This window comes from Henckelia pumila, chromosome 4 (genome assembly GCF_033568475.1).
Source record: "Henckelia pumila isolate YLH828 chromosome 4, ASM3356847v2, whole genome shotgun sequence".
Lineage (NCBI taxonomy): Eukaryota > Viridiplantae > Streptophyta > Magnoliopsida > Lamiales > Gesneriaceae > Henckelia > Henckelia pumila.
Genome location: NC_133123.1, coordinates 105,826,491 through 105,836,976, shown reverse-complemented (window position 1 = coordinate 105,836,976; position 10,486 = coordinate 105,826,491). Strand labels below are relative to the sequence as shown.

At 35.0% G+C, this 10,486-nt stretch overlaps 1 long non-coding RNA gene across 1 annotated transcript; it reads left to right on the top strand.

Annotated features, from left to right (window-relative positions):
* The first annotated feature begins 7,506 nt into the window (after positions 1 to 7,506).
* LOC140894496 (uncharacterized) lies at positions 7,507 to 9,079 on the top strand. Its single transcript, XR_012153844.1, has 5 exons — positions 7,507 to 7,552; positions 7,674 to 7,761; positions 8,366 to 8,477; positions 8,577 to 8,751; positions 8,846 to 9,079. It is a non-coding gene; the product is annotated as an uncharacterized lncRNA (long non-coding RNA).
* The last annotated feature ends 1,407 nt before the right edge of the window (positions 9,080 to 10,486 follow it).

Here is a 10,486-nt window from a genome sequence, read left to right as displayed (position 1 = left end):
AGCTTAATCTAGAAATCACCGACAACCCCTGCTACCAAGCCCTGGTCACCGACCAACCATGCATTGATATTGCTCCTAGTCCACCTGCATACCTACTCCGTCGAATGAGGTGTCCAAAATATACAATAACATGGACGTGAGCGAACTACGCTCAAGATGTAAAGCACGAGAATAAAAATATACTATGATGCATGCAAATGATTGGGTACTGGTATTCACAATATCTGCTTAGTCTAAGTGCCATGAGTATGTAGTACCATATGGGGTCAAATCTGTTGGGTACATCCACACACTCGTCTAAACCACCGTAGTAAAACATGAATATACATTCCAAGGAAACTCGGATCAACATGAATATGTATGTGCAGCATATATCAAAGCAGTAAAACATTGAAACACATAAGAATTCACACTCGCTAGATATCTTAGTCATTACTTTACGTACCTCAATCACTGGCCTAGATGTACAAGTATCTACAGTCTCAGTCTAAAGGTCAATATAATACCATATCAACAATACTGGTATACAAGCTGTAACTAAGCTAATAGATACTCCCTAATACTAATAGGGATTTTGGACTATACCTACGTCGGTCGTCAGTCCACTGATGTCGAAGGCCCTGACCCAAGCACAGCTCCGCTACAAGCCCTGTAGTACCTCGCTATTGCTCGGCCCTCGAGTATAAGGCTAAAACCCTAAGAATATACACTGAAATATATTGAAATACCTCCAAACACATACCAAATGTGAGAATCTCATCATCTATTTATATGCAAGAGTTTGGAAGCTCCGATCCCTGGTTCGGAAGCTCCGAACTCACATGTCTGCCATGTGCCGCTGTCCTGTTCAGAAGCTCCGATCCGATCTTTGGATGTCCCAATCTCATGCATGTGATTGCGTGTCAAAATGCTGGCGACACATCACTAGTACGCATGGCCTAACTCTTCGGAAGCTCCGATCTCACGTTCGGTGGTTTCGATCCCACCCTCAGCTTTCGAATTACATCGCTTGGTCCGAACTACCCGGAGTCAACTTTGATTCTTGGAACATTTTTGGACATCCTGAAGTCGATTTCTCGGTCCGATTATTCGTATTAAAATCCCTTAATCATGTTTGATCATTGAAGCTCGTAAAATGGGATTCGGGTGACTACATTCTCCCAAACTTAAAAGGATTTTGTCCTCGAAATCAGGTCTAGGTCTTACCTGAAAATACTATCAAGTTACTGCGCAAAATCACTCTTACATTTCTTCAATCTGATACCGAGAAACATTAACATTCCCAACACCTAGACCAAAACCAGCCAACTGTATCACTATAACCCTTTGTAATGCGACCAATCACTGAGTTTATTCACGAAGTTTACTGCATACAGAAACTACTGCAACCATAAGTCACTGTACTGGCTCTTATTATAGAGCTTAATATAGAAATGGTCTATCTCATATGGCTAACAATACAATATACCAAATGTCCTCCAGCACTACGTACTTATCTGTTACACTTAATCAAAACCCAAAATCACAGACCATCTTTCAATCCAACTGGAAAATCTGCTACACTGAGAAAATAGTGTCATCCTAAAGGATTGACTGACTACAATTCCTGTTACATTAAAACCTTTTTGGAGATAAGAAAAACGAGACTCGATATAATGACAACTGCTTATCAATCCAACTAAGACTAAAGATTTCGAGACTATCCTCTGAGTCATCAACATCTAACCATCAACTGTGGATAAAAACTGTGATAGGAACTACCACTGATTCTAGTACTGAAGATCACACTAGATCAAAAACTATCTTTAACCATAATCTACGATCAACCATGAAAATTACTGAATTAGGAAATATAACATCTGTTTCCTGAAAAATCTTAGCAATAGAGTTCTCCTAGAGCTCAACAAGAATCGCTCCCTTGTTCCTACAATTGATCTCTATCAATTGAAATATCTGAGTAGTGTTGTCTACAACACTGAAAGGTAATACAAAAGTCTCTCCTTGCAATGATAAACACTGCCTATGGAATCTATCTAACTTGGGTGCTACATCCTTCTTAGGAAGTACCAAGCCTTAACGAATGCACCAGTGTCGTAACATCTTACAAGATTCACCTATTAATGAATTCAGAAACTTAGGCCCTTACAATGGCAAAACATGTCGTCTCAACTATTGGAATAACGAATCTATTAGTACGAAGTCTAGTACTAACAGTCGTAACCAAAATGATGTCATCTATCTCTCGGTGTTAGATTATTGCCTCCAAATTCAATCAGAAGACTAGTAAACTTTACTCATAGGTTATATTAAGTCTGTCAATTTCTTGACTTACTACAGGAGATTCATTCAAGATTTCTCCAAGATAGATCTACCACTAGTTTCTTTGACCAGGACAGGCGTGAAGTTTGAATGGTTGGATCAGTGTGAGAAGAGTTTTGTTGAGTTAAAAGAGAGATTGATGACAACTCCAGTGCTAGCGATTCCAAAAGGGCACCAGTTGTTTCGTAGTGTTTATAGATGCTTCCAAGAGTGGTTTGGGGGCTGTTTTAATTCAAGATGATAGCTTATGCATCTCGATAGCTGAAAGTTCACGAGCGGAATCACGATCTTGAGTTGACAGCAGTTGTTTTCGCTTTGAAGCTCTGGAGATATTATCTGTATGGAGAGAAGTGTCAAATTTTCACCGACCATAAGAGCCTACACTACAAGAAAAACTCCTAAAGATAACATCTTTTTCCACTTGTCGTAGGGGGCTCAAAACTATTGAAAAATCCCGTGTTGTTAAAATTCAAGCTCAAAGACAACAGTTAAAATCAGTTGTCTTTGAGAGAAAAGACAATAGTTTTACAATTTTGTCTTTTCTCTCAAAGACAACAGATTTTAACTGTTGTCTTTGAGCTTGACTTTTAACAGTTTTGTGCCCCTACGACAACTGAAAAAAAAATGTTGTCTTTTTTCAAATAAAAAAAATTAAATAAAAATTATAATATTATAAATTAAATCATTCAAAGTATAAAATTGAAATAAAATTATTATACAATTTTCCAAAGTTACAAAATAATATTTACGACATTTTAAAAATTTCATACGCAACCAATCAATAAACATAAAATTCTGAAGTATGCTGATAAATTAAATACAACAAAAACCATAAACATAAAAATCTGAAATTAACTTGAAATTCAATTTTCACCAAGAAGCTACATCAACTTCTACTCCGAGGCCATCTTTTATGTTTGTTGAAGAAACAACTTCGGTGATGTTGGGTGTAGAGAACTGTGACAAATAGAAGGCGTTGTAGCACTATAAAGCATGAAAAATATCGACACAAAATCTTACAGATTAAAATCATGTCAAACCAACTCTATTTGTGGAAACTTAAAAAAAAAAAATTACCCTAGACACTTGCCTCATTTTTCAATTAAAATAGCCAAAACTAAATCAATAAACCAATCTCAAGTATACGATAATCATGAATCCTCTCGTCAACAAACCAATCTCAAGTAAATCATGCATTTCAGCTATAAACTCTCAATCAGATCCACCCCCAACTCCAAGAAAATTTAATGAAAGACTAAAGAAAGTACATTTCAACATATTTTCTTAATCAAAGTATTATCTCATATTTTATTAATCAAAGTATTACCTCACATTTCAACCAAGAGCTTGATTCTGAAGATTTTGGTTATCTTCTAAAAGACGATCATATTCTAGGAGTAAATCTGCAGCTTGTTTCTAGAGGACAGTAACATGACTTTCTGTTGTTTCCACTTTCTTATATTTTTCCATAGACTCCAGCTTAAGCTTCTTCAGATTTTCAGTCAAGCTAGGCACTTCTTTCTACAGACGCTTACTTCGCCGACAGCTTTCTCTTCTTTTTCCTTGAGCTGTAATTTTTCTTTTTCGAGTCTCTCAACTTCTTGTTTTGAAACTCAAGTGCTGCCCCTTGGCTTGATCAATTTTCGCATGTAATGATGCATATGGTCGATTAAAAATCCGAGCTATATACGAGGAATCCAACCTGAATATTAAATTAAATGGTCTTACGTACAATCGATTATAAACAATATCATAACCATTTAAATTTATTAAATGTCCAATTTCAAGTATTTAGGAACTTTAAATTCCTAAAATCTCATTACTTAATTAAAATTCCTAACATTAATCATCTCTAGATTAAATAATAGCATAATATTTTTTTCGCTTTGACGTAACTTTAATATAATATTATAGCGACCAACGTTCATAAATTTCATATATAAACTTCTACGGTATCAAAATCATTTTTCCAACACAATATATCAGAAAATCCTTAATTAAACAAGCTGAAATTTTCGAAAATCCCAAACCAAATATGAAAACTCAAATAAATACAAATTCGTGCTGACAGCCTACTCTTTGACAAATCAAGGCTATAAAACTCGAAGTCAATTAAAATCTAGCTATAACAATGTATTGAAATTTATTAATTTATTCCACTAATCAATCTTTCCAATTGATGTCAACTTCCTTAGTCAAACCCAATCCACACCCAGGCATTTCAGTTCTCATTTTCTTCAATTCAGCATAAACTTAATGAATGGCTTTAAATGTTCATGCAAGTCACGTCTAATTAATTAGTTATCTAATAATATTTACACAACTAGAAAATCAATTCATTCGATTAATAATCCTGCTGTTGAATCCATATATAGCTACAAAATTTCTGCATGAAATATGAAAACACATAAAACTTACTTAAAAGCTTGAAGCCGCGGAATCACGAGTATTTGAAGCCGTAAATTCAGATTGGATTCCTCATATATAGCTTTGATATAATTAAGCTGCATGTTGGTTCAATTGGCTTTTCAACGAATCGATATCCTTTCGAAAATGATAAGTATCCTGAATTTCATTTAAAAAGAAGATGCAGAAATAGGTTGATTCTTACCTAATTATTTGGCAGAAGATAAAACGAATTATGGTAGCAAATCAATGCACAATTTTTACAAAAGAAAAACTAAACCGGAAAAATACGAGCAAAATGAATAATTCAGGCATTAAACATTAAAGAAATGACTTTACCATATCGTGAAGGTGCGCTTATGTTGGTGACTAGTTTCATAATTGGAATAGCAAAAGCGCCGCAAAAAAATTATCTAATACAAAAGAATATCATAGGCTATCAGAATAGGATAGGTTAGAAGTGCAACTCCGACATTTTCTCCCCTACATGAAAAAATATAAATAAATCATAGATTTGACTATAAATATCAAAAAATAAATATAATTCATTATAAAAATTTGAGCAACATTCTGTCCACGAGCAAATAGCCCTAGCAACAGAAACCCCATTTTTAGACAACAAAAACAAAATCAACCCTGATTGAAAAGAACAAACAGGAAAATTGAGAAGAAAAACACAATAAAACCTGTGCAGATTGAAAATGGCGAGACAGACAAAACGATTCTCTCCCCCAGTAAAAAAGCATCACGACTTTAAGACACAAATGCATATATAATTAAAGACGAAATAATTGTAATACAAGAAATCACCGATCAAAGAACATAAGCTCGTGCAGCTATAGCAGAAACAGGGGCGATGCGACAGGCTCAAACGAGTTTTTGGAAATTTTGATGTCAAAATGAAGCTTGGAACGAGCTCTATCCAATTTTAACTTCAATAGGAGTTTTCCTCCACTGAAAATGATCTTCCGACGGCAAAAAGCGACGACTAGGGTTGGGAATCGGGTTTGGGCCTTCTTTCTCCGTTAGACGCGAAGTAATGGTATTGTGTTTGATTTATTTATATTATAAAACCTCACTACACCAAATAATGGTATCAACAACACCTAAAAGACAACGGTTTTTTTTAAGAACCGTTGTCTTATATGTGTCTACGACAACGGTTTTTTAAAACTGTTGTCTATGAGCGGGTTTTTTATGGCCTACGACAACTGTTTTAATTAACCGTTGTCTATGAGCGGATTTTTTTAGGCCTACGACAACGGTTTTTATTAGCCGTTGTCTAGGAGCGGGTTTTTGAAGTTCTACGACAACGGTTTTTAAAACCATTGTGTATGCGTGTGTTTTTTAAGCTCTACGACAACGGTTATTTTTAACCGTTGTCTTTCTCTATTATTTTATGTAGTTTAAGACAACACTTATCTTAATCCGTTGTCTTTGATTTTCTTTTTTTATTTTTTTTAAACACACACACACACACACATATATACACATATAATACACAATCCTTTTTTTAAATACACAATCCTTTTTTTAAACACACACACATATATATATACACAATACACAATATATACACAATCCTTTTTTTAAAAATACACAATCCTTTTTTTAAACACACACACACATATATATATATACATATACACATATAATACACAAGCCCTAGCCCAACAATATTATGTCGACCCTTTCATGCACGATTCTCCTTCGCCTCCTCTCTTCTCTCCGCTCCTCATCCTCACCAACTGGAACCTTCACCTTCATTTTCATGGCTTCATTTTTTTGGAATTTTGCAGGAGTCGGGATGAGAAGAGCTCCGCAAAGAGGCGCGAAAAAAATTCAAGGCGATCTCGATGTTAAGCTCTCTTCTTATGCGAAGCTCGACTCTCGATTGATCCAAGGAAGTTAATTGTTAAATTCACCACAATAATTTCGTTATTATTTGGAATTCAGATTTTGGATGTTTCTGCGAGCTCTTCTGAATCTCTGTATGTATTCGTCTCTTTGATTCTTCCATCCCTTTTCAGATTCTTCTTAAACCCTAGATCCGCACCAATATCTATTTATTTTTTGATTTTTTGAAGCTTCGAGGATGGCGGGCCCTTCACTTGCTGAGGAAGAAGTCGTCAAGAGGAACACGGATTGCGTTTACTTTCTGGCTTCTCCTTTAACTTGCAAGAAGGTCCATTTTTTCATTTTTTATTAGCTTGCATCTTGCAGCTGCGGAGACCGGATCTTTATGTGGGATTGGAAATTTGGGTTTAATTTGAGCCTTGGGGATTATTAATATTATTCCTGAAGCAAGAAGATTTAACAATTGGGGTTTGATTATTTACGTTTGCAATTAGTTTTGTTGGTAGAGAGTGGCGAAATTTGATGTGCTCATAGAGAAGTGTCGTATGCCTGCTATTCGGGACTCGAAAACTTCGTACGGGTAACAGGTTGCTTCTTCAATGTTTCTAGGTATGCTGTTCGTCAAATGAGTAACATCAATTGTATTTGAAATGTAGTTATTTCGATTAATATAACCAAGTAATTGATGTTTGTAGATCCGACTTGTGTTTGAAAATTTTATGGTAACAATGGCATCAGTAGGTTTGCTCTATGGCTAGATCTATGAAGTATCACATAGTTTAGTGTTCCTTCTGGTGTGATGGATATTCGTGTTTATGTATGTTACGTGTTTTCTTATTTTGCGAAACAAGGTTTTCTTTCGGCTTCTCCATTGTCATTCGTTTCAGCATTTAATATGATTGTTTGTTACTGTTTCATGTTCACTTAGCATCTCATGGCTTCATGTGCAAGATATTGGAGGGGCACAAAGGTACCTTCAAGGCTTCACTCATATTACGCATAAGAAGTTACAAATAATAAAGTTTGCCAGATTTTCAATCACTTAAAATCTTGTTTTGTATCTATTCTCATGTTTTTTTTATTGTTAAAAGCCTGCACATTTAGATTGGTTTGATTGGTGCACGTGGATGCTTTCTATAAAGATGTCAATCCACTGGGCATTAAAAAAGGGCGTGAGAGGTACACTGAACCTTTTAGATTTAAATATCTTATAAAAAGTATTACCTTGTTCATTCCCTTATATGCAATAGATCTTTGTGGCTTAAACAGCTTTAGTGAGGGAGGTTGTCCACCCAAATTTGAAGTTTGCTTCGTGTGTATATCTACTTTTTATGGAGCATTCTCCTTATTTATATCATGCGTATTTTGCAAATACAATATTTTTATGGATCTAAATTAGCTGTGAATATCAGTTTATGAAAGCACTGTGGAGATACGTGCATCAAAAAAAAATTGGTTACCTTGTAAAACTTATGGCCGCTTTTATCGTGTCGGCGTCCGTCCTTGAAATCCTAGTACATTATATTATTTTGTGGTAGTAGCTCAATATGATTGCATTCTGATTTGATCAGCGTGACTGTAAAATCTTTATCGGGGATGCATTTATTTAATCTTTTAAAATCTCTCTGGTCTAAGTAGAGATAATAGAGTTACAAGCTCGCTGAGCTGCCTAAGAGAAGCAAATTATATTATGAAAAGAGTCTTTATGGATTATAACACGGCTATAAGTCAAACTCAAATGCATATGACACTGATGATTCAATTTTGTTGGTTCAAATTTCAGGAGGGACGTCGAGTTCATGTGATCGAAAGAGACTTAACCGAGCCAGATCATATACTTGGCAAACTTTTACAGCCTGGAGGATATTTTAAACTAATTGAGTTAGGCCTGGAAGGTGTGGCTGAAACTTAATTTCTTAGCTGCACCTGTTAGATCATGCATGTGTTTTTCCATGACTTAGTTGTGATAATGAATTGTTTGAATGTAACTGCAGATTGCGTGAGCGACATCGATGCTAAACCTGTTTACGGATACGCCCTTTACAAGGATGGTAAAGGCGCTAAGTTATCTTTTCCCCTGGAGAAATTTAACTCGGATGTCTCGGGTAGAAGCTTTCACAATGGCCAATTTATACAGAAGATGAGAGAAAAGGCCGCGACTCTGCCCAAGTATGGTTGGCTTCTCAACTTGAAAACATTTCTTTCTGTTTTCTTTCTTTTTTTTTTTGTTATCTGATCATGTGATGATGTTTTCTTGGATCAGCGTGAGACTCGAACAAGGGACAGTGACATCCTTGGTCGAAGAAAAGGGGACTGTTAAAGGAGTACAATACAAAACTATGAGTGGTGAAGAGATAACTGTGTATGCTAGAGAATAAATATTTCTCGAAACCTACAATCTTAGTGGCCAAATCAGTTAGAGGGGAAGAAGAAATTCCCAATGGCTCTGTGGCAGTACTGACCCCAGATATGCCTGATGTTCTATCTCATGTTTCTGTCCGAGCACGGAACAGTAAGGTAGTATTTTTTTAGCTTTTGTGTTTCAAGTGTGATTCCTGACAATCAGAAGTATCCCAGTGACTATCTATTTGAGTTCTCCTCAGTGCAGGTTTGCTTCGCCAAAATTATGTCAATCAAGGAAGTATTCGAAAGAAGAAAGGGAGGATGAAAAATCAGACAAATAATATGGTTCATCAATTGACTTGGGCAAGGTAATTGAATTCTTATGTGGTTGTTTGATGAGTCGATGATTCTTGCTCCAGTAAGTTCTTCCATTTTTATTTATTTAATGTGATAATTTTATAGATAGTAGCTCCTGTATCTGCTTTTAAGATCATAGTGCCAATGCACTGGTGATTTTGGCTCTGGAAAATGAGAAAGGTTATGATCGAATTGGTTTTGAAATGAATGAGATATGGAGTTTTTACTAAACTGGCCGGTGCAGGTATGGAGTTTCATTCGGGTCTTTGCTTTTGTGTGGTGTTCTTTGAATTACTAGGGAAATTTCACACATTATTCAAAGTTGTAATTCAAATAAAAGTTGTAGACAATCAAGTTATCTTTTATTTGGCGCTGGTCTTGTAATATTTCGATTTTTATTGAGTGCGTTATGCAATCTCTGATACAGAGCATACAATCTACAAATACAGGACATGCGAAATTAAACTTGTAAATTGCACATAGGATTTGGATCATGGAATGAATTTATTTGATAAATATGTGTGAAGATAAATGGTTGGGCTTCAAGTTATCTAGCATATTCAACGGCACTTGATTTGATTCAAGATTGAATACATTATGATTTTTTTATGAAAGTTGCTCAGTCTAGAATTTGTATGCTTTATGGATTGTTTTGGTATTGCTTTTTCTTCAGAGTATTCTTAAATAATTGTCTTTATATCATTGTGCTTCTTCATTATTGATTTTTTTACTAATATAATTTATGTGTTTGTTTACAGTTCATGAAAACAGTTTATTCTAACGAAGAAATTCATATAAACTGTTGTGTTTTGTGTTCTTGAAATCTGCTTAGATGTGGAAACATGTATACTCAAATTACAAAAATCTGCACTGACTTAATTTATTTCCTGTGTTTTTTTAGAAGAAGATAAGAATGATGAGAAAGACAATGCTGATGTTTACTGTTGTTGATACTCTTTTCTACTACCTGAATTTGTCAACTTGTGCAGATAGCCGGGATGCAAGGGATAATGGTGGATGTTAATCTATAAGGAGTGTTCCAAGTTAATTTATATAGATTAGTTCATAACTCGATGTATAGGAAAGTTCCGAGTTAATTTATATAGATTAGTTCATAACTCGATCGATATATTTTCTAGTGTAGATTGATTTAGAATTTAAAATTAGAATATTGATTTGTAACATTGAAAAATTGTATATTAAA